This window comes from Polypterus senegalus, chromosome 12 (genome assembly GCF_016835505.1).
Source record: "Polypterus senegalus isolate Bchr_013 chromosome 12, ASM1683550v1, whole genome shotgun sequence".
Lineage (NCBI taxonomy): Eukaryota > Metazoa > Chordata > Cladistia > Polypteriformes > Polypteridae > Polypterus > Polypterus senegalus.
This window is the reverse complement of record NC_053165.1, coordinates 71,722,275-71,746,592: the sequence shown is the minus strand read 5'-3', so window position 1 is coordinate 71,746,592 and position 24,318 is coordinate 71,722,275. Positions and strand designations below refer to the sequence as shown.

The 24,318-nt window shown below is 39.3% G+C and overlaps 1 protein-coding gene across 3 annotated transcripts in view; it reads right to left on the bottom strand.

The window, feature by feature from the left end:
* The window catches only part of LOC120540989 (rabphilin-3A-like), a 169,171-nt gene that overhangs the window by 82,507 nt on the left and 62,346 nt on the right, over nt 1-24,318 (bottom strand). Inside the window, exons 1-2 of one of the 3 annotated variants that reach the window (XM_039772207.1) lie at nt 12,460-13,031; nt 12,161-12,289 (exon numbers count right to left, since the gene is read on the bottom strand). The gene's annotated coding sequence lies outside the window, so the exon portion shown is untranslated. Of the gene's footprint in view, nt 1-12,160; nt 12,406-12,459; nt 13,032-24,318 lie in introns of those variants that run through there. The other 2 variants (XM_039772206.1, XM_039772208.1) reach the window with 2 other exon arrangements.

Genomic DNA, 24,318 nt, shown 5'->3' with positions numbered 1-24,318 from the left:
ATAGGGCTGTACCTTTAGAAACTAAAAGGAGGATTAGACAGAGGGAAGAAGATAGGAGCAATTAAATATTAGCACCCGTTCATGAATACGGCCAGTCCAGAGCACAAAAATAAAAAAATAGATAGTGTGGTGGATGGCCGGCTTCAAGTTCCGGTCCTCACCCCCAGGCCGCCAGGAGGAGCTCTCCCGACAGCGTGGACGGGCCCCGAATTCCAGTAGGGCCTTATGGACTTTGTAGTCTTTACGCACGGCCCTGCTGGATACCGTGGGAGCCACTGGGAGTCTCTGTAGGAGGGCCCGTGGACTCGTATGTGCCCTATACCCTGGAAGTGCGTCACAATCCCCGGACAGGAAGAGACGGCGTGCTTCCGGGGTAAAGATAAGGATTGTTGACCCTGACCCGGAAAGAATAAGGACTTGTGGACCGTTGGACAGGAACACCTCCGGGTCAGGGGATATAAAAGGACACAGAGGAAACCCAGACGCTGAGCTGAGCCTGGAGGTAGAGGGGCGAAGTGTCTGGGCGAGGAGGACTGATTATTGTGATTGTGCTCGATAGTTTATTTATGATATGAATAGCGTGTAGTGGAGGGTGCTTGGTGCACGTAAAAGACAATAAAAGAAGACTAATTATATCTTCACCTAGAGTCCAGCGTGATACCTGAGGGTTCAAGAGGTGGATCAGAGCCTCACTGTCACAATGATAGCACTCACCTGCAAATATTTTGACGATACTTCTCCTTTATTAAAGTCTATCAATAAGGGCATACGGCCGCAGAAAAGTCTTGTTAAGGATCAAAGTTTGGATCATCTCAGAGTTAAGTAAAATGAGGCAGATGATGTGGCCTCTAAGCCCACTTGAGTGAGGAGTAGCAGGCAATGAACGAGACAGGAGAGAGCACACAGCAATCAGTCTGGCAAAAATCAAAGCCAAGGAAGGATACCTGCGACAGCAGACACACCACTATATCCGCCCCGTCTTTAAAACACATATTCTTTATATGTAAAGTTTATCATTGATAAAAAAAAAAAAAAAACCTCTCATAATGAGCTACACTCCCAGGGGGCTTCTACTTCATTAACAGTGGTACTAGTGTAATTTTCTCATTTACAAATTGACACAAAAAATGGCAGATACTAGGAAATAACAGCTTGCTTAATGAAGGAACCAGTCTAGATAAAACGAGAAGTTGGCTGGACTGTAAACTTGTAGTTACTGGGTTACACGGGACTGAAGTTGACAACCACTTTCTTACTAATAAGCACACAAATTAAAATGACACTGAAGCAGCTAAATTCTCTTTAGCTTTTAGTGTTATTTGCACCTGTGTCTGCACTGCTCATCATTAACTGATCGTATTTAGAAAGTTAAGCATTTAAAGCTAAGGCAAGAATCCATTTCTGTGTTTCTTTTACACGTTAATACAACAGCATATATCTGAATGCAAAACAAAAGAAAGAAAAAAAATCTAATTAAACAATAACATCAATTAGATGTAACTGTGACTCATAGTGGAACTGAATGGAATAAAAAGCCTGCTGACAAAGTGGTACACCAGGGATCAACATAAGGACCACTGTTCTCATGGAAACCCCTTCTTTAGGGTATGCAATCCAATGAAAAAGCAAAGCTAATTTTGAGGAAACCAAATCTAAAAGGAGGAGGGAAATGTCAAGTCTGTCTAAAGGCTGATGAGGTGCACGTCTGTGTTAGAGATTTGCAGTAGAATGTTATATTGGTAAAAAGGAACTAAGAGACAATCATTGTTAAGTTTGGAGTTCTGTGCTTTCTAGTTTTAACATGTAATCTTTGGTTTTTGCATATAACACTAATGGGGGACTGTGAGAAGACTATGGAGACTTGTTCAGCTGCATCTCCCTTTGGAATTCATTCATTTTAGCTTTAGACAGAAGATTTCATTTCAGAAGTCCTATAAGAGGCCTCGAGCCAATGGCACAGATCACGATAAGATCTGTAAACCCTTATGATTTCACAAATAAGGTGTCAGTATGATTTCACAATAGAAGTAAAGAGAGGTGCTTAAATGTTACACCCTGTGCAGATTGTGGTGATGCCATTATTCACTCATGCTCTAGTAAAACAGCAGCTCTTTGTTTGGGTCCTAATATAAAAATCACCAACTCCACCAGCACAGGCATGTAAGCTTTCAAAGGTCTCCACTGCCATGGCAACAAGGATTTTATATGAACGGGAAATGTATTCTAACAATAGGAACGTAGTAATCAAGGCTTTATGCCATAAAGGAAAAAAAAAAAAACAACATATATATATATATATATATATATATATATATATATATATATATATACACACAAACACACACACACATATACATATATATACATATATATATATATATATATATATATATATATATATATATATATATACACACATATACTTATACACATATATATATATACATACATACATACATCTATTTGGGGGCCACAGAGACGGAGCTGGGATGCCCGTGAGAGGACGTGGCCACCGCCAGGGGGCGCCTGGACAGTTGGAGAATCCTGAATGGCAGCACTTCCACCACACCAGGAAGTGCTGCCGGAAATAATTCCAAGACGACCGGAGTGCTTCCAGGGGCTTTCCTGACACTTCCGCCACACTAGGAAGTGACGTCAAGGGGAGCACCTGGGGCTCATCCGGGTCCTGATAAAAGGGGCCGCCTCCTTCCAGACAATGAGCCAGAGTTGGGAGGAAGGAGACGAAGCTTGTGAGGAGGAGGAGGAAGGAGGTCAAAGAGAAAGAGAAAGAAAGAGAAGAAGAAGAGAAAGAGGAAGAAAGGAAGAGAGTTGGTGAGAGAAGGCATTGTGGTGCTAAAAATAAAAATAAAGGAGAGTGCTTTGGACATCCTGGTATCGGTCTGTCTGTGTTTGGGGGTACGCTGTCCGCAATATATATATACATACATACATACACACATTTGGGAATCGTCTCATTGCTGCCCCTCTAGTACACCAAAGCAGCTGAAACTGATTAACAACCCCTTCTGCTACTTAACTGACCAGATCAATATCCCTGAAGTTTTACTGACTTGATGCTGTACTCTGATTAAAAAGTGTTTCTTTAATTTACACACACACATATATATATATATATATATATATATATATGTGGTACCCAGATGGAGGTGGGCTTGTGCCTCCTCCAGACCACTAGGGGCGACCACCCTGGGGGCCGCGGGTAAAGAGCTGGGAAGCTTGACCCTGCAGGGAGTTGGGGTTACCGCCAGGGGAACCCCAATACCTGGAAGACCCTGGACCTCAGCACTTCCGCCACACCAGGAAGTGCTTTGGGGGAGGAACAGGGACACCCAGAGTGCTTCCGGGGAGACAGCCGGCACTTCCGCCACACTGGGGCATATCTGTGGGAGATTGCCGGAAACACAACTGGAGCACATCCGGGTGCTTATTTAAAGGGGCCGCCTCCCTTCAGAGGGGGACAAGAGTCGGGTGGAAGAGTGAACAAGGTCTCTGGAGGAGGCAGGAGGCGGCCTGAAGAAGAGAAGAGAAAGAGAGAATGCATTGGATTGGCCTGGACTGAGGGGTATTGGGGGGCTTGTGAGTACTGATCTGTGACAAATAATGGAGAATAAACGTGTGGTGGGTAACATGAGTGTGTCTGCCTGTCTGTGTCCGGGGCAACGTTCACAATATATATACAGTATAAATCAAAAAATGCAACTAACTAATAATAGCTGCATCTTTGAAGAATCACAGCAATGACACTAAGCTGCTTGGAGTCACTTAAAATGGATCTTGTGACTACAAAGCAATGAGATCTGTGTCATACTTGTGTTGCTCATTTAGACAGGAAAAAAATAACATACTGTGATAAGGTATGTTTAAAAAAAGCACTGTTACAGTACAAGACTGTATTAACTCAACCACATCCCACAAACTTTCATATATTTCAGCTTTAATCCTACACATCTATAAATATGGTAATACAAATCACCACAAGCACAGCCATGAAAAATATTACCAAGCCCCACTGAAATATAATGAACAAGTTATAGAATTAAAATCAAATGCTTTGCAACAAAGCTGACCACTCAGCTCACTCAAGGATTCAATACAGAATACAGTGATCTAATTTAAAAACTGTAAGTTGACTTTATGCGAGTTCTCAGAGCCCAGCTGCTTTCTCTCTGTATCTGTGCTTCAGTTGTTTCATTGAATGATTGATGTACGAGATTCAAGCTATGTTTGAACTGGCACCCCATCCCTGGTTTGCAGCGATGCTGAAAAGATGTATTGCAGCTTCCCACATTCCCCCTAATGGAGATAGTCTGTTCAAAAAATGACAGTGAGGATGGCCCCAGAATTTCAGAATATTTTACTCGAGAGTTTTATGCATATTGAAGTGAGATTAAGTCATTTAAAAACTTCACTTGCAGATGAATGTGTAAAAAGTACACTGGGCAGAAATATCAAAACTGAAAATACAGCCCCAGAATAACCACCACCAAAAAAAAAATAAAAAAATAAAGCAGCAATGACCCCTAAAATCCATGATAAAAGGTTTTCAGGACACATCCTTATTTGCAGGGAAGTATGTATGTATGTACTGTATCATCTCACTGCAGGCGCTTTTACAGGACAGTGAAGTCTAAATGTAATTTATTGCCTTAATTCAATTCTGCTCTCTTTGGTCAAGAGAAACCAAATTTAATAACAGTAGATTATTCCCTGTTGTTTCAGCTACTAGAATGCATGCCGATCCAAGTAATGGATACTATACTAATCTGATCAGATTGCTATATAGCCTGTGAAACAGTGTGTTGATTTCTTTTAATCCTCCAAAGGGATTATCATGAAAATGGCCGTGTTTACACTTGGTGGTGTAGCGGTTTACAAGACAGCTGCATTCTTAGCAGCTTCAACTGAGAAGAAGAAAGCAAATGATTCATTCTTAAATTTTGAAAAGGGTTAGAATTCCAAAAACATAAATCAATAACAAAGTTTAAAGGAGCACTTTAAAAATAAAACTGTTAATCCAAGAAGTTAAATAAACTCCATATAAATGTGCATGTGCATACACACACATGCTCAAAAGTTGTTTTTTTTTTTTTCTTGCTAGTTTATGTTTTTCAAGACTTTCAATCTCTTGTCACTTTTAGTCTCTCAGATTCCAAACTTGGAGCCTGAAACATGCAAAAATACATCGGTTAATGTAACTTGCTTATTAAATCCTAGCTAGTTCTTTGCCAGCTGGGATGTCTTTATGGACATGTTCATTATTACAAAGTCACAGCCTCAGACTTTACGGTGGCTCTGTGGATTGGGATCTGCACTGGTAGTCGGAAGGTTCGAATCCCGTAAATGCCAAAAGGGACTCTGCTCTGTTGGGCCCCTAACCTGCAATTGCTGAGCGCTTTGAGTAGTGAGAAAAGCCCAATATAAATGCAAAGAATGATTATTATTATAATAGAGAAAGACAAAACTCCTATAAATGACATTTTGACATAAACCTGAAGCACTCACTGCACACTACTTAACTAGAATTATCAAAACAAGCTACATCACTAACCTTCTTATTAAAAGATTACAAATAATTACAAATAATCATTACAAATAATGCAACACACTGCAGCTCTTGATCCTTTTTAATGTCAGCAGCACAAAACAATGTCCCAATCTCATGTTTGCCTATCATTTCCTCTACATATAATTAGGCTGCCAACTGCAAAACAGGGGATTAAAAAGTCCCCTCAGCATTTTAATCTTTAGTTTCATTGATTTAGCAACTAACTTAAAGCGTGGTTGAGTCTGTTTTAAGTTAACAAATGTAATACTGACATGGGGTGGGAAAGGGAATGTTGGGAAGTAAAGCCCCACTACCCAGCTGCTAACCAAGTCTTCCCAGTGCCAACCATGTTGATTGACGAAATTTGCCAAAGTGTTTTTTGCAGCAAATATGCTGTACTCGGTGGCGACTTTATTCGCCAAATATTTTCCCTTAAATTCTCCAAGTGGCTGGCTCCCATCATGACGTATTGCAAGGCCAGTGTAACATCACAGAGCTGTACCAGTCATGCACAGAACTTTTAGGCTTACTCACTCCAAGATTGTTGCCAACATGGCCATCACTGGGCCATAAGCATTTGAGGAGGAAAAAAAAAAAAACCCAGCTATGTCACACTTGACAGTGCTGTCGGCTATTTTCTCTAAACACACTCATTTCACCAACCTTCAATTGCTGTATGTTGGCTATTAGTGAACTTAAAAAGGTAAAAATGGGTCCCCAAGTCATTTCAGCTGAGAAACACTGCTGGACTTCTATTGCATGTGTGTTTAACAAAACAAACCTGCAGTATTTTCATTTGAGGGGTACATTAGCTGGCCATAATGAAAATAGTGTACAGTATGTACCGTGACAGTACCCCTAAACCTGATCCCTGTGCAGCAGTAACACATGGCTAATTGTACATGCAGATTAAACACAAGCCTTCAAGGAGTCCAACACTCCCCTCATCAGCAAACAAACAAAGGACACGCTGTAAAATAATAACAACAAGAGAGTTATTACTATTTACATGTCATTTCTTTCTTCTTAATAGAATTACCTGTACAGATAAATCAGAAACAAAACAGACGCTACAGCTGTGCCCGAAGCCACATCAAGCAATGGAAAGAGCCAGTCTCATGCCCCAGCTTTGTAGCATAGCTAATGTGTGCAACTATGCGAGTGTAAGAATCTATATTTTATTTACTTATTGCTAATTTGTGGCTGTTTTTTGCATTATGTTTGTGGACTTCATTCTGTCCACATTTTATTTTGTTTGAGGCATAGCGGGTAACACTTTTGCCTTACAGATGATATCACATAATGAGTCCAGCGTAACTTAATTAGCAGACTGTAGCTGCTGGTACGGCAGGATCAAGCATGAGCCAAACATCTACCAAAAGAAACCTCTCAGTCCAACTAAGTTTGTTTTAAAAAGGTTTGGTGAAATTTCAAAGCAAACAGTCCAGACAAGAATAGAGAAAGAATATTACACACATGTAGAATAAAATGCAAATTGTTTCTTGTTAAATTTCAATTGTTTCTACAATTAAGGTTGAGTTATTTCTCTCTGCTTTACTTCACATTCATTACATTCTAAACATACGGTTCTGCACATTACACTGGGCACGTTAAGGCAGGGTTTGAAACCGTGTGCCCTCTATTCCTTATACACAGCATGGCAGGTCACTAACTAAGACTAATCTGCAGTCAGAGGGACAAGAGATATTTAGAATAATCCATATCAGTTCAGTTTGTGGGGGTTATAAGAGCCTCCACTTTACACTACGCACTAATTTATGGAGAGAGGATAGGAGCAGGTGCTGATACAGCACACCCACCACATGACAAATCACCTTAGGATCCCAGATTAGGACCCGCGTGCAGCCATGCAATGGGTGACCCCTCAGCACCACACTAGTTTAGATGGTGTGGAACAGTTAGATTTATTTATTTATTTTTTTTTTTTGGTGGCAGGAGTGCCAATCCTACCACCAACCTCCAAATTTTCCCTGTAGTTTGAAGAGCCTACTTGCAGGGGAATTTATAGGCAAACATTTAAAATGACTAAGAAAATACAATCAGCTTAACATGACCTACATAACTGGCAAATGACTCTTGCACAGACCTCTCTCCAAGTTCTCAGGGACACTTAGAAGATCACTGCACCATTATAACCCACTCAAAAATACTTCAGTTCTTCCTGCCACTTGGACTTCAATGCATGTCACGGAGTGTGGCAAAGTTCTCAAACATTCCTAGATTTCATGGGGTTTGCTTATCACTAATGAAAATTTAGTTAAATACATAAATGTTGTTATGTTTATTACTAGTGGCACAGTGGGTAGCGCTGCTGTTTCACAGTTAGGAGACCTGCAGGTTCGCTTCCCGGGTCCTCCCTGTGTGGAGTCTGCATGTTCTCCCCATGTCTGCGTGGGTTTCCTCCCACAGTCCAAAGACATGCACATTAGGTGCATTGGTGATCCTAAATTGTGCCGCGTGTGTGCTTGGTGTGTGTGTGTGTGCCCTGCGGTGGGTTGGCACCCTGCCCAGGGTTTGTTTCCTGCCTTGCGCCCTGTGTTGGCTGGAATTGGCTCCAGCGGACCCCCGTGACCCTGTAGTTAGGATATAGCGGGTTGGATAATGGATAATGGATGGATATTTATTAGTTTACGTAGTACAAGATATGCAATTAAGGCGTTCCATAAACAAATTAGCCTGGCAATGAGTTAGTGTATGAGTGGGATGGGCCAGCATGTCCTCCAAGATTGGCACCATTTAGCTGAGAGTCCAGCTTCTTGCAGCTATAAAAGATAAACACGCTTGAAGCCACCATTCAGTAACCTGGGAGAAAAAACAGAAGCCCACAGCAAAACCCAGTTGACGTCTTTGCGCTTCTACAAGGAAATACACTAATGGATGAAAAGGCTAATGTCAGAAAGCCATTTTGCTTACCCCAAAGTAACTTGAGCCTACCCTGAGAGGAACCAATCTTGGGCAGGGTGTCTTGTTAGGTTTACCTTTCATTTTAATTCTAAGTATTCGCTTCATTCTGTGTAAGTAACAATAAGGACCGTAAAACCTATTAAACATAAACAGTTTGCAAAATCCCTGCTAAACCAACAAAAAAAAAAAAAAGGTAACAAATTATGCCTAACATTTTTGATGACATCTAATATTGCTGTATTTCATTTCGGTATTCTAAATTCACAAGAGCACGACAGAACTTGGAAGGGGAGAATCAAAGCCAAAGAATGTCCACCAAACCATTAAATCTCCCGTCATCATGTTTTAAAATTTCAAGATGTTCTCAGATGACAGATCTGTAAAACTGAAATATTTTCTGAACGGTAAACAGTAAATAAAGACAAAAAAAACACTAGTAAGGCTTTTGCTTTAATTCCTCTCCATTTCATTATAATAAGAAAACAAAAAAAAAAAAAACAGTTCAGCTATTAAGGTGTACGACTAATCAAGGTGAAGTAGGTTTGGACAAATCCATATTTATTGACCAGCTGCACTAAAAGACCCCGATATAAAGATAAAGTTTGTTGCGTAAATTGATTAATGAAAGAGTAAAAATTATTCTGTACAGTTCACTATGGATACACTGAAACAAAAGTGAATGATTCACACTTCACTTCAGAATTCAAATTCTTTTTAGCTTATTGATCCCACAATTTTTAAGTTGAGGCAAATCATTTAGAGTGATTGGGTGCAATTCACTTGTTTTTTTTTTACTAAAGTAAATCTATTTTTTAAGTTGTTCTTCTTTGGCAGTTGGAAAGTTTGACCGAAAGAATATACAAATGGCTCCTCAAACACAGCACATGAACAACCTAAAATATTAAGGTAAATGAAATAGGATTTTTATGTTTATTCCCTCCACCATAAATTAATTTGGTACAAACATTTTTTTTTTACTTTGATTGAGATCTGAAACCAAATATTTCAAGCTGCAACACTAAATGACTCATCTTAAGTTGCTTGAAAGAGAAAATTTACGTTGAATGAACAATCAATGTTATACTTTTTTCAGTGTACAACTAATGCTATTATAAGTACAGTAGATATTTGAAATCAGTTTTGCAAAGCTGGCACTATTAAGACTTTTTTTTGGAACAGATGTGTTCATTCTCAAAGTGACAACAAAACACAGTAAAAATAGTATAATTAATAATTAAAAAATAAACCAACTAAAAAAACTAGTGGTTCTCCCTGGAGGAAGAGAAATTACCAGTACTTTTTTAATCTCAGGATTTCTTTAAATGGCAGGTGGTGACAGAGGACATATTGGCAATACTGTAAATCTGCAGAATCAATAACGACGACAGATGTCACTTGCCTTTAGCTTTCGATCCAAAAATCTAAGTATTGCTCTTGATGATTTCACTCTCCTGCCACTGGATACTATCGGAAATCTTGGTGTGACCCTGGATGACTCACTCTACCCCAATTAATATTTTTCTTCAAAGATACAATTCTGCCATTCCCCACCACCTTCTGTATGCCATTCACTGTTCATGCCATTTCTCTCCCTCAGCTAACCTACCTCAACTCCCACCAGCTGCTATCAAACCGGCACAATGCCGCTGCTTGACGGGTGTATGAAGTCCCATGTCTCACCCACACCACTCCTTGCCTTTACTCACTACGCACTGCCTTCCAAATGCAGAAAAGATGCAGTTTAACTGACCCGTATGTGTCCGAGTGATCTTGTTGTCTGTTATTTCCCAACTGCGGTCCGTACATGAAGTCTTTTTTTCTGCTTGAGGCTGTCTGCCGAGTGCCACTTCTCTTGCTAGAAATACTAAAAAGGGAAAATAACCCCCCCGGCTTCACTTTCAAATTATGGAGCGAGTGCAACAACCCCGCTCACAAACTCACAATGCTAAGGAGCCTCTTGAAGACGGATCTTCAGATGGCTTCGATTTTTTTTCCCCCCTCTGCTCTTCTACAGGGAAACGAACAGAAACAAATGCCAAGCAGCATTGAGTTCTAGTTTTACGTCTAATTTTGTGACTAAGTCTTAAATATAATTACTGTATATACAGTATATTTAGTGGGCTCTGCTTGGAATTGTGCTGTCTGCTGCTTTATAACTTAGAATTTAGTGTCACATGAATGTATAATGTTTTTTTTAATAGAAATAATGATTCAACTAAATAAAAAAAAAATACCAAAAAAGTCACGGTCAAGTGTAAAGCAAAAATAAAAAAAAATCCGGAAATACTGAACCATTGTATCTATAACATTTAAAAAGATTCAATATCTAATAAAAGATACATGATTATTAATTTCTGAACAAATTAAACCTACTTTTTTTTTTTTGCAAATAATTCTTTGGCACATTTGGTGTAAATTCTTGTATTGCTAACAGAGGTTTAGGTCAAAGTAAGCATCATTGTATTTTGAAAAATACCATAACACATTTTAAGATTGTTCTTGATATTAAGGGAAAAACAGTATTTATTTTAAATCAACCGCACAAGACTATGGCCTTTTTCTTTGTAACCATCAATCCATGAAGTGGAAACTGACGGCAGGTCCTCCGACCTGTGATGTACCAACTCTAAACAATATGCCATACTCAACGAGAGAACGCCTGAATGAACTTGCTTTTAATGTCCTGTGCTGATAGAATATAAAACCACAGCGGCACAGAGTACAATGACATTCCACAAACCAATTCAAGACTTAATCCTGCAGTAAAAATTGAGTTACATCGCTCGTCTGTGACATTTTTCCTACCTTTGTTTAGTGTTTTTTCTAAAAATCACCATTGCAGCTAAAGCACATTTCCACGGGGATCACTTTTTCCACCCAAATGATCACACGTTCGACACCCAAAGCACAAAATCAACATCATTCCTCCTCCCCTGCATTTCTTGCTCTTAAAAGCTAAAGGATGATAATAGTAAAGTAACATCTGGTACCAAATTGAACACATGCATGTATGCTGTAAATCTAACATTTCATCTGTCCGTTATGCATGCCTGCCCAATTGCCTGCCAGCTAGAGAAGCAAATTTAAGAGGCAGCAAGACTCCAATAAGCCGCAGTGGCTCAGCATGGAATAATATAAATGTAATTCAGTTCTTTGGCAGTTTTTGTCACATAAAATGTAAACAGTGAGATAATGTGGAGTGACATCTTTTTTCTAGTGGGTTATTATTTTCCTATAAGGCCTGCTAAGACTGATTAGCAATTGTTTTTAGTTGCCATTGTTCCCAATTCTGTTCTGTTGCTCACTGATGCAGACCCCAAAGCATCAGGAAAATGCATTCACTAGAAGGCAATGCCATTTTAATCCCCAGCCTGAATGCATGATGCTGCATTTGCTGCACTCTTCATCAGATGTGCACAAAACATACTTCTTAAAGAGACGGCAGAAAAAAGAAATAAATATATGTGTCATATACACACACAATAATTAACACACAATCACTGTCTGCACAAGAGACTCAAAAAGTAAAGGGTTTCAAGATCAGAATATAATTTAAGGATGTGATGATGAATCAAAACCTTACACACATATAAATAAACCAAACAGAACTATCCAATAAAAGCTGAGAATTCACACCCCTAAAAAAAGAGAAAGAAACAAACAAATTACCTAAAGGTGAACTTTCCAGAGTGGTCCCTCAGGTGTGGTCTTAATGCAGCTGCAGCTTCAAACACAACAGCACCTCGGACTCTTCAGTCATGTAATCCTTTACCAGCTGGGTATTTCCTATCAAGGGCTCTGAAAAACAAGGAGATGCAACAGAGAAATCATTCCTACGCTCACACTGTGGCAGCTCCGGGGTTTCTCTGAGCCTTTCACTTTTTCATGTAAACTCTCTCTCTCTCCGCCTCCCTCTCTCTCTCTCTCTCTCTCTCTCTCTCCGTGTTTCTCTCCTCAGAAGCACAGACCTCCATCAGGAGGAGGGGAGCAGAAAATCAATAGGCTTCATCCATCTCGCTTTGCTGCAAGCTGCCTCCAAGCCAGCAGCACTGCAGACTCGAGTTGGAGAGCTCAGAAAGGTGTGGGGGGCTGACTGTGTGTTTTGAGAGGAATGTAACTACTGCAGAAAAGCTGAAGAGCAAAGATGGGAGGGTAGGCTTGCACAGCCAAGTTAAGAGAGCTGCATTGAGCGTGCTATAAAAATGAAGGCATACGAGAAAAGGAACAAGAAAGCACAAGTGGCCAGACGAGGCATTCACAGACCATTTGCATTGCTGCAGCGCTCACAAATTAGTACTTGGCACCTTTTTTTGTGAGCAGAATTGGTTAATGGCCTTTCCACTGTAGATTTCTACACGGTCCTTTGTGCATGATAAAACAAAGCTCGAACTTCACAGTTCTCATTTAGAGGCAGATTGCTGATTAGCTGAATTTTCTATTTATTTTTTCAAGAATAAGGAGAGACAGAGAGAGAGAGAAAAAAAATCCATCACAGAGTGGACACAAGGTTGACTTTGCAATGCAGACAACACATGATCATTTTCATGTTACAATTCAGATTTTCCATGACTATACTGTCAATTTTACTCATTTCCTGTTGTAGCTTAACTATTACTGGGTTAGCCTGTATGGGATGCCACTCCATCACAGAACACATCTATATATCCATCTATACTAGGCTAATGTATGAAATGGAAAGAAACCACAGTAACCACGGCCAGATCATACAATTGGTGACCAGGACCCAAGACATAAACATACAGTGGAACCTCGGTTTGTGAGCATAACTCGTTCCGGAAACGTGCTCGCAATCCAAAGCACTCGTATATCAAAAAGAACAAGATATGGTCCTAGTTTCATTTATGTTAGCCATAAGGGAGAATTAAACGGGACTTTATTGCAATAACAAGTCTTTCTCTGCAGTTGGGGAACAGAGTGTTGTTTAAAGGTATGGAGGGGTTTGATTTTTGTGCAGCAAACAAATTATAATGGATTGATTATCACTAGTGTTTAGAGATACAGTGGAACCTCAGTTTGCGAGCATAATTCGTTCTGGAAACGCACTCGTATATCAAAGTGAATTTCCCCATAAAAAATAATGGAAACTCAGATGGTTCGTTCTACAACCCAAAACTATTCATATAAAAATAGGGCGGTCTTGTGGTCTGGAATCCCTGCAGATTTTATTTTTTCTCCAGCCGTCTGGAGTTTTTTTTTTTCTGTCCCCCCTGGCCATTGAATCTTACTCTTATTCGATGTTAATTAATGTTGATTTATTTTGTTTTCTTATTGTGTCTTTTATTTTTCTATTCTTCATTATGTAAAGCACTTTGAGCTACTGTTTGTATGAAAATGTGCTACAGAAATAAATGTTGTTGCTGCAGTGCGGTGCAACGGTGTGGCGCCCCAGGGAGGTTGGAGTTCAACGGGCAGGTTTGGCGCTCTCCACTATTTGCTTCAGAACCTTTTTGGTACCGATATTGAGCTTCGAAAGCTGGTATCGATACCAAAGTCAAAATTTTAGTACCGACCCAACAATGGCCAGAAATCACAACAACAGACCTGCGAAAAACACTAAAAACAAAGCAAAAGATTAAAAACCAGATATCGCAAGTCAAAGGAGTTCTAAGTACGTCACTGCAAGTACATACAGAAAGCATTTTCTTTGTTGTTGTCCCAAAGCAATCGCAGTCTCCCAGCACTGTAGCAGTTCACCGTAAAAGCGAATCCGAAAAGATCGCTGACCTGCTATAAGTGCCTGCCATTGATGGGTGATACAAGGTACAAGGAACATTATACATGCGCAGGGCACAGTATTACTTGGCCACTAACCTGGGCATGACCCTGCCTGACTGCTGTGTCTGTGTATAGGAGAGTGGCAGATCCCTCTACAATAAATAACCGCGCTGTTCCTGTTTCAAGCTGAATAAAGCACAGCCCGCGCACACACACAGTCACACACGTGGTCACAATGACGTAGTAAACCGTATACACTCGTATGGATGTTGACTATATGAGTGAGGCACGCCGACTGACGATTACCCACAATCCTGCAGCGAGAGAGAGAAGAACCATCAGCTCAGTTGTGATCACGTGGCGCTCAGCAGACAAAGCGTATCCATACTACTCGTATTACAAGACCTCGCTCGTTTATCAAGTATCAAGCTCGTCTTGCAAAACCAAGTTACTCGCAATCCAATTTATACATCCTCGACACATGGCAGCAACACTAACCAGAACACTTGTGAGCCACTCTAAAATTCAGATATATTTTTAATGAGTAAGTTAGTACTTTGTGCAGAGGACTTTACATTTGGTTCCCATTACTGTATCACTAAACAGACAAGCCAATAAATATGAAAGTTCACAATAAAAAAAAAAAAACTTGTAAGAATAAAAAGTGGTAATGTACAAGAGGGCGGCACAGTGGCGCAGTGGTAGCGCTGCTGCCTCTCGGTCAGGAGACCCGTCTGGGTTCGCTTCCCGGGTCCTCCCTGTGTGGAGTTTGCGTGTTCTCCCCGTGTCTGTGTGGGTTTCCTCCCACAATCCAAAAACATGCCAGTTAGGTGGATTAGTGATTCTAGATTGGCCCTAGTGTGTGCTTGGTGTGTGGGTGTGTTTGTGTGTGTCCTGCTGTGGGTTGGCACCCTGCCCAGGATTGGTTCCTGCCTTGTGCCCTGTGTTGGCTGGGATTGGCTCCAGCAGACCCCGTGACCCTGTATTCGGATTCAGCGGGTTAGAAAATGGATGGATGGATGGATAATCTACAAGAGTAGCATAGAAATTCTAAGTACTAAGACTTGCACAACAAAACACCAAGACAAAAATAAGGACTTTCATCAAAATAAGGATCATCTTTGTTTAATTGATCTGTCCTTTAGGATTCACACTTTCACAAAGAAAAATCAAAGAAAAATTGCAAAAGTAAGGCAGAATCTGAAAATGGGGAATACTGTACATACAATCTAAAGGCAAAGTATAGATTAATAAATATAGCAAAACCTTACACGCATAGACCCTCAGTCCTAAACACCCTCCTTCTCCCACAAAAGATGACCCCAAATTGTTCTTTCGATATTTTCCTTATAAAAGTCAAGAAGAAGTTAAAAGCAAACTAGAACCATCGAGGATGAAATTAAACACAAATGCTCTTAAGTCATATTTTTCTGAAACTTTCATAAATAAATTAAGCATTTTTAGCAGCTACAAGGACTATTAAAGAGGTGCCGGGCTGGCTGGCAAAACGACCCTCACGTTACACTAAAGTGCAATACACGACTTGAAACCAAAGTGAAAAATCTGAAGCAATCGGCCATGAAGGCAACAGCCTTAGCGGCTGAGAAGAGACCAGATTTTATCAACTGAAGTCCTCAAACATGACACGCCTTTCGCCTAAGATGTATTGCCAGTTATTTGGAGATGTAACTCTGACGCTGCATTTAGGCAATGAAACAAATTCTCGCAGTTGTCATCACCTTTCGATAATCTTTATATATAATACGCTACCGTGGCTGTTTGTTTGTCTGTCCAGGATTTTAAATCACCTGTAGCTCATAAACTGTTAGACCTGTTGACCTGAAATTTGGCACACATATACTACGTGATGTCTGCTATCCGCTTTAGGGTTGATGATTGACCTCCAAGGTTATTCCTCTTTTTATTTTTATTTTATCGTAGAATCAACTCTCGTCAGCAGCCAGCAGGGCCATTCTCATTCCCTACCGCCTTCGCCATCCCTTTCCCTACCTCTTCATATCTTAAGTCATTCTTGAGGCAGATTGAAGACTTAAGTGACAGCTTAAGTGAAAAATGAAGGAAAACGGACTAAGTAATTAAAACACAAACACTGATCTGATTTAATCAGTTTTAACGTGAAAAGATGCCGGCAAAAGAGAAGTAGCGGGCCGCTAGGGTTGAGTAAAGAAGAGCTGCTCTGGAAGGAGCAGGCGCATCAACCTCTGAGTAAACGAATGGTAAACAGAGACAGAGAAAGAGGAGGATGAAAACTAGGAATGGTCAAGTCAAGTGGATTCACTGCCCGTTAGTGTGCCGTTACTGGTTCAACATATAATACAAAAACAAACAACCCAGTTGGGACTTCCTTCTTATTGTAACAAATAAAAGATACACACTGCTTTACACTTGGGTGTATTGAAGGACTTAAAAGAATACTTCATCCAAGAATATTTTATATGTTACTTAACCCAAGAGGTTTGTAGTGGTGGCCTAGAAAAACTTTTAAACTCAGTGTTTCATGTAGAATGAGAAAACAGTTTATGATATAATAGAACACTGTTCTATCCAGTGGTAAATGATGTGAAAAATGCGCAAGGAAAATGAAAAAAATTCTCATGTAACACATGCCACTTAAACCATGTTTGTAATCCATTCAAATGACCAAAACATACCTTAACAACTAGCCGAAGGCCGCTGTAGCATACGGTGGTGTAAGAATAGGGATGGAAAACGGTGAGAAAGGAATTCAGTATAACAAACGCTTAGGAAACCACCATCGCAGTATAACGAAAATAGCAAGGAGCGAAACCAATGCCAATGGTTGAAAGTACCTTCCTGTAGCAGGCTACGGAAAACACAGACATATATAGTGTTGCCCAGTCGACACGATAAGTCAGCGCATCCACCCTATTGCGCGTGGTAAAAGTGCCATTTAAACTAAAATTAATACACTAATTAAAAACTAAAACTAAACTAAAATTAAAAACTAATACAAGTAGACGTGGAAGCCAGGTTTTCTGATGAAAAAACAATTAACGTTTTAAACAGTATTGTTTACATGCAATTATTTATATCCATTTATACACTAAATGTGTGCGTATCCCATGGTCTTAGAGTTGGCGATCGTAGCTCTCTGTCTTGTGTGCGGTGTGAAGTCAACGTGGCTCAGAGGTGCATGTGGACTTTTGCACAGACGAGAGCGACTGAGGCTGTGTTTGGTGAGTTGTTGCGTGCCTCAAGAGCAACGCTGGACCCGGGGGATGGTTACAGTTGCCGTGCGTGGCTCTGTCGTGAGTATCCGATGACGCAGTTGGAGGGTTAGAGTTGGCGGGCAGGGCTTTGTCTTGCATGCATGTCCTTAGTGAATTATATATATATATATATATATATATATATATATATATATATATATATATATATATATATATATATAGATACTTACTTCCAGAAATCTCAACATAACCATAAACAAGAAAGATGCATTCCCATAATACTGTGCGTCTGAACTGAAGATTTGCCTCCCCCTCCTCATTCTTTGGTCAAGAGTCCAGTGAGAGCAAGTAGTATTATTTCATTGTACTTTTTTATTATAATTACACAGTTAAAGTTTTTTGATTTAGTGATTTAAAAGAAAAGGAGTGCCATTTCAATTCAAGGCCAAGTATACTATTCCAAGAATTGAAATGAAACAAGGTACGTTGTTATCATAGTGCTTTAGAAGAGTATTTATCTCTTTAAGTTGCTAAAAAAAGCTTCATTAAACCAACTCGACTTGTATAATTATTAATGAAAGCAGCCCTGGACAGTTTATTGCAAAAAGAATGACATAGTAGATACTATGCAATCTATTATTGATTTAATTATTACATTAGCTAATTAGTTCTATTTTTTTTTTAAAACCCTGCATTAAGCATCTATTTTCTTTCATGGTATAGAGCCCACCAACATTAAAAAAAATGTATAAACCAATCTCCTTAATGAGTACAATCATAAGTTACTTTAATAATATTACAAAATGACAGTTTCGGTAACAACCGTTTTGTGTTTAGCTTGAGCTTCACCAAAATGTTTTTCAGCTAAATACACTTTTAATGTTGTGATCTCCATACAAGAATTAAGTTTGTCAAAGGCATTTTCCTTTGACTGTGCCAACGGTGGTTGGTATGGGGAGATGTCTGGAGAAGGCAGAACAGTTGCTATTTATCTACTTCCTTTAAACCACAATGAATGATCACTAACCATCTGTCCACCCTCTACTACACCTTCTGGAACTCCAATGTAGACAGACCATCAATCACTCTCTCAACTTGTCCAACTGAAGACCATATGGAAACAAGCTTATATTTCTGTGGTGTAGTAGTCTTTCAGCATTGTGCCATCGTATCCCCCAAATCTTGCGTCATCAGACACATTCAAAGGAAGTATTCCTTTGGAACCCCATTTCTCTGTTTCTTTCATTTCCTGTTGTACCCTCAAAACACAAAATTGAAGATTTCAGAAAAAAGAAAATAACTGCCAGATAGTTGTCAGTCCAGCAGTACATGTAGCCAACAACGCTTTTCCAGAGACTATATTTTTAATGATGAACATTGTGAACATTTTCACCGATTGCTAACATTACTTTTTTGATATTATTATTGATATGAACAGTGTGCGCACACACACACAGGAGCCTAAAAGACCATGTAGGAAATGCACTAGAAGGACATTTTAGACTTTTCTCCTGGCTGTTTAGTCCCTTTTGAACTAATTTGAAATGACAAGAGAAAACTAAGTCAGCTGTAGTTGCTAACATCAGAAGGACAAGTAATGCTTAGTGACCTCTGCTGAATTTATCTGATATATAAGTAAAACCGGGCGCTTCTCAGACAGCTTACAGTTGCCACTGTAATGCCAAACTAAATTGTATACAATTGTTGACTTGTACGTCTTTACTATGTTGACCAGGCCAAGGTCACCTGTGTCAAAATTAGGCGCCTTTTTTACTTTGTCTCTTATTTCAGTTTAGGCTTAAATAATTTAAAGGGGCAGCACGGTGGTTTGCACACACATATTCTACTGCCAACCTGTTTACCATTCATATGGAATTTGTATGTACCCATCAGGTCTTAAAATTATTTACTCAATACTTTTATTTCTGCTAATGCACTTTATAATAAACATGAGTGAATGTGCATCTGTGTATATCTTGTATAAGCTCACAAGATAGAGTAGCAGGTAGATTAATGGTTGAAGAAACTGAAAGGATCAGGCTGGTCAAAGAAGTTCAACGCATGGTCAGCTGGCAAGAAGCATAAGGCAACTGATCATCTAGGATATGCCTATGACGTCAGTGGAAGGAGCCGAGAGGCTGGTGTCTCAGAAGCTCATCAATAGATCTATACATTAGGCCTGGCCAGTTACAGCTACCCTTATCATCAGTGGTTGAGGAACTCAAGGTTTATTGAACCGATTGTCCAAAAGGAAGATGGTCACCAAGAGGCCTCAGAAAAGAAAGCCACCAAGTACCAAGGGCTGGTCCAACAATGTAGGAATAAAGCTTGGCTATTCCCGGTCAAGATTGGTTGCAGGGGGTTTCGCAGCACAGACTTTGTGGAGAACACTAACTGTTCTGGGACTGGCAGAATAAGAAATTAAAGCAGCAGCTCTAAGGATGAGGGAAGCAGTGAAGATGGCCTCTTGTTGGCTTTGGGATATATGAGAGGAAATGACTTGGAAGCAAGGAGAAGATGGGCAGTAACCGGCCATCAACGCTGAACCATCAATTGGAGAATGTCGCGTTTCAGTGTTGAAATGTCCAATGAAAATTGGAAGCCTTCGAATGACGACATCTCCTGGTTGAAAGCTCAGTCACAAAAATTTGGCTGAAGGTATAAACATGTAGATATATCTAACATCTTCTGCTAAAAGTTTACTCCTGCTTTATTTACATAGGTTCTTTGAAAAAAAATTCAGTATTTTTTTTTCCTAGTATATTAGTTGCCTGCTTATTAGGAAGATGCTTAATGAGGAGAGTGAGAGATAAAGAGAGAGACAGAGAGATAGAGACATAGATACTTTATTAATCCCAAGGGGAAAATAAAAAAAAAAAGAAAAACAACAGAAGGCACCGATGGTTTATAGCGCCACTTTCTCGCAAGCCACTTGGCTTTTATCTTATCTTTTATCTTAGCGCCGGCTCGGCTGTCCCGATATCATCTCCTTAGCTCGTCAGGTAAATAGGGAACCACACCGGTGTGGGCATTTCTTCTCAGTGCTTTAAGTTGACTACTTGAATAGGCGAGACTCGGCATGTAAAAATCCATGTCAAGTAGTAAAAGTAGTAAAAAGTGTCCAATGAGTGCTTGTGCTAACAGAAAGTGCACACGCGGGCATCTAAATTCTCCACAAACAGCATCCTGGCCATGAACCCAAGCATAATCCACATACTGAAAAATCAACCACCTGCAATGCCACATCCCTCTCTGTCGATTCTTATTTAAGACAACAACTGGTGAAAATAGAAGGAGATTGTTAGAACAACTGTTTTAAAATCTATACAACTTGAGACAAATATTCTACACTAAATAAGTGTCTGAAGCACTCGGAGTTATCTGAGAAGTTGCAGATGTATGCGTGGTCACAGCTGATGGGCGCCATTAAACTCTGTTGGTGGAAGTAGAAACAGCTCCCTGGAGACTTTCCGGTCTCTGCCTGACCTTATTTTACACTGAATGTTCTCTTCTTACCAAATATTTTTTTGGTGACTTTAGAAAATAATTAAGTCCCAAAAAGCTGAACTGAGTTATATTTTTAACCAAAAACATTATTTTGTAGAAAACTACTACAGCAGACTGAAGCCAAAGGAGTTTAAGCGTTTTCTGGTGATCCTTATTCTATTAAATAATTTATGGTATTGTAATGAATATCAGCATTTTGTTATTTTCTGTTATGGTATATTTATTTAATGTTTATGATGGTGAAGTCTCTTAATCACTATTTTGAGGATGACATTTAATCACAAGTTGTCGATTCACGTGTGATTTCCTGACTATGCCCATTTTTTGTGTAGCCGGCAATTGTTTTTATGGAATGAACTTTAGCTAGCTAAGATTTACTTGAACTCACTTTTGACTCGAGATTTCTTAACTGGCGCCAGATTTCTTGACTGTTTAAAAGATAGTTTGTTTGCCCTTTGGTTATTTCCATTTCCTGGTTAAGTACTTTTCTCCCTTGAGGTCTGAAGTACAGAACATATTCCCTTCATATTTCAAATGACATAGTTTAGTTGTCTAAAGCCGAGCATCATGGGATACCCAGGTTACCTAGGCATCCACATGTTAGATCTGAGGCAGTACTTACCTTTGGACAATTATGGGTTACACTGCAGTCTCAGATATCTAGGCAGAACAAATCTGGTTACCTGTTGTAGGCCCAAACACCCCATCATCCGCTAGTTCTCATTCCTAACCCTCCTTTCATCTTTGCAAAAATTATTAGCTTCACGCACCCCAACAAAACCTGTGAAACCAGTAAAATTTTTAATTATAGACCAAATTAACATCAAAAGGACTTTATCTTACTGAAGTACACAACAACAACTGAGATTTTAAGATAGACAATTCTGATCAGGTGACTCTACCCTTCTGTTCTAAGGAGCAATCCATCTAATCCACACTTAATTCTAGACAAACAAATTCATCTTTTGTGTCATGTTTTTAACAATATTTAGCCTTAAAAAATATAGACCTGGCATTTTGTCTGCCATTCATCCTTATGTTCTTTTTCTTATCCTTAATTTAATAGCACTGATGTAAAATACGCTTCATCAAGTGATTCCGTCTTAATTACATTTTCTTGTGAAAAGTTACAAGCTTGCTATTTCATTACCATTAACTACTTTAGGATAAAACAAGGTTTATATAATAAACTTTGAAGTCATAAAAGATGTATTATTATATAATAAACTTGGAAGTCATAAAAGATGTATTATATATTCTTTCAGAGCGTGTGTCCGAAATTTCTCAATGATCCTGCTCAGTAAGAAATGTACTGATTTCTATACTGTGCATTTCACCCTGACTCCAGAAATTTCATTTGTTAACTTTTGTGTTTAGGTTTTGAGTATCACCAGTCCATTTATGACCTGATCCAGGTATTCTGCTTTTTTACGTTACTTGGCCATGTTTAGTATGTGTGTGCCCTGTAAGGCACAAGGGTCTATGCTTTGCTGGCAATACCACACAAGAAATGGAATTGATAATATGGATAAATCAATACAAACAATTCTCTTAAATTAACAGTAAGCCTTCATCTGCTACAATATCTACATCTACTAAGTAAAAATGTACCGCTGCTATGTTGGAAAGAGGGCAATTTTTCATAAATACAGTAACCCTTATTGTTCTGGCACCTTTTGATAGTAAACTCCCTCCCAAGATTCTTTACAAGTTCACACCTACAGTAAACGGGTTTATAATTTTTAGACAAAACAGAAGCTAAGGGACTTATTCAAATTCACAAATTAAGCTGGATACAAAAATTAAACCGTCAACCTACTGATAAAGCATTAAGTTCTTTAACAACTACCTACACATGACCATAACGATTCTTAAATGCGTCTGCATTACTGCGTGGATCAAAAGTAATATCACGTATACCAAGTACTTCATTTAGAAATGTACCACCTAGTGACATTTTCCTCTATAAAACACCACCAGACATGTTCAGTATAGTGTTGTCACCTTAAAGATGGCATAGTCATATCACAGATTGGAAGGGTCAATGGGCACTTCTTACTGGACAATATTACATTACACAGATGTGTTCACTCTGAGGTATTGTTTCTCTTTGTCAACAATGCGGCAAGAAGTCACAAGGGTGCAGGAAGCATGTATAAATCTAAGCGCAACAGACGTCAACTAGCTGAATGCGGCATTGTTTGCTATGCATAATAGAGCTGTGCAGTGCCTACAGAAACTTGAAGTGATAAGGGCTCATTTTTCAATGGTATGGATAACCTCCTGCAGTTCCCTTTACTACTCCACGAGATACAACTTATTTCATTTGTGAAAGCAGCAATGGGTGGCTGAATAACAAGAAAACAACACAGCAGAGTCTTTTTTGCATATCCATGAATCCTAAATTGCAAGGTATTACTGGTCACCTACAAAGGCTCGAACAGTAATATTAAACAGAAATCTCATTCAGAAATATCACCTTAACCAAATGAAGTCAATAAAGAGCCAAGCCAATTTCAGTCTTGAAGTGAAGGAGATCAAAGTCTGCCTGTGACACAGTAGGCAAGATTACGTGCTTTGCTCAAGAAATGGAGAACGACAGGGACATCACTCTCCCCAGTGGTTATTTGCCAATTGTACTGCTGTAGAATTCTCTGCAATATAAACCATCTTTTCATCAGAAGCCACAGAAAACCCAAAAGGTTAGTAAATGAGGCCTAAGGGCAAGGCATCGGACTGCTGATCAATGCTGCTTCTGATTCACTGTGTGAGATTCAGACGGTTTCTCGTGCTGCCGATGCTCTCAGCTCAACTTAGAGCTTTATACACAACAAAACTATTTACTGCTTCATATTGCTATAACTGGAATAACTTATCAAGATTTATTATACGTGAATGCACAAAATGTCCTCAGCATGAAACTTAATTACAATTTTAACAAATATCTGAAATCAAGACAGTCCATAATGAAGTCTTGTAACCAAAAACATTTAAGTGAAACCAAGGTATCTATAACTTGCAGTCCAAAATGATCCATCGATTTTCCCCTTTTATTGTGAATGCTTAAAAAAGCATGTGATCTTTATCTGAACACTAGATCAATTATTTCTTTCATGGTTTGTCACTTCAGAGATACAACAATGTATCTAAATTATAAAAGAGTTTTAGTACTAAATATTGGTTCAAATTAGTGCTGCTAATTTTTACTATTTGTTACATGTCTACCAGCCAAATGGTCTGCATGAGATTTACCCCACACCTCTAAGAAAGGCGTTTTTAGACAGGTTTAATACTCTGATTTGGTCCTGTTGGTACAGGCATCTTGTCAATGGATGATCCCTGCCTTTAGTTTGATAAACTTTGGATAGATCA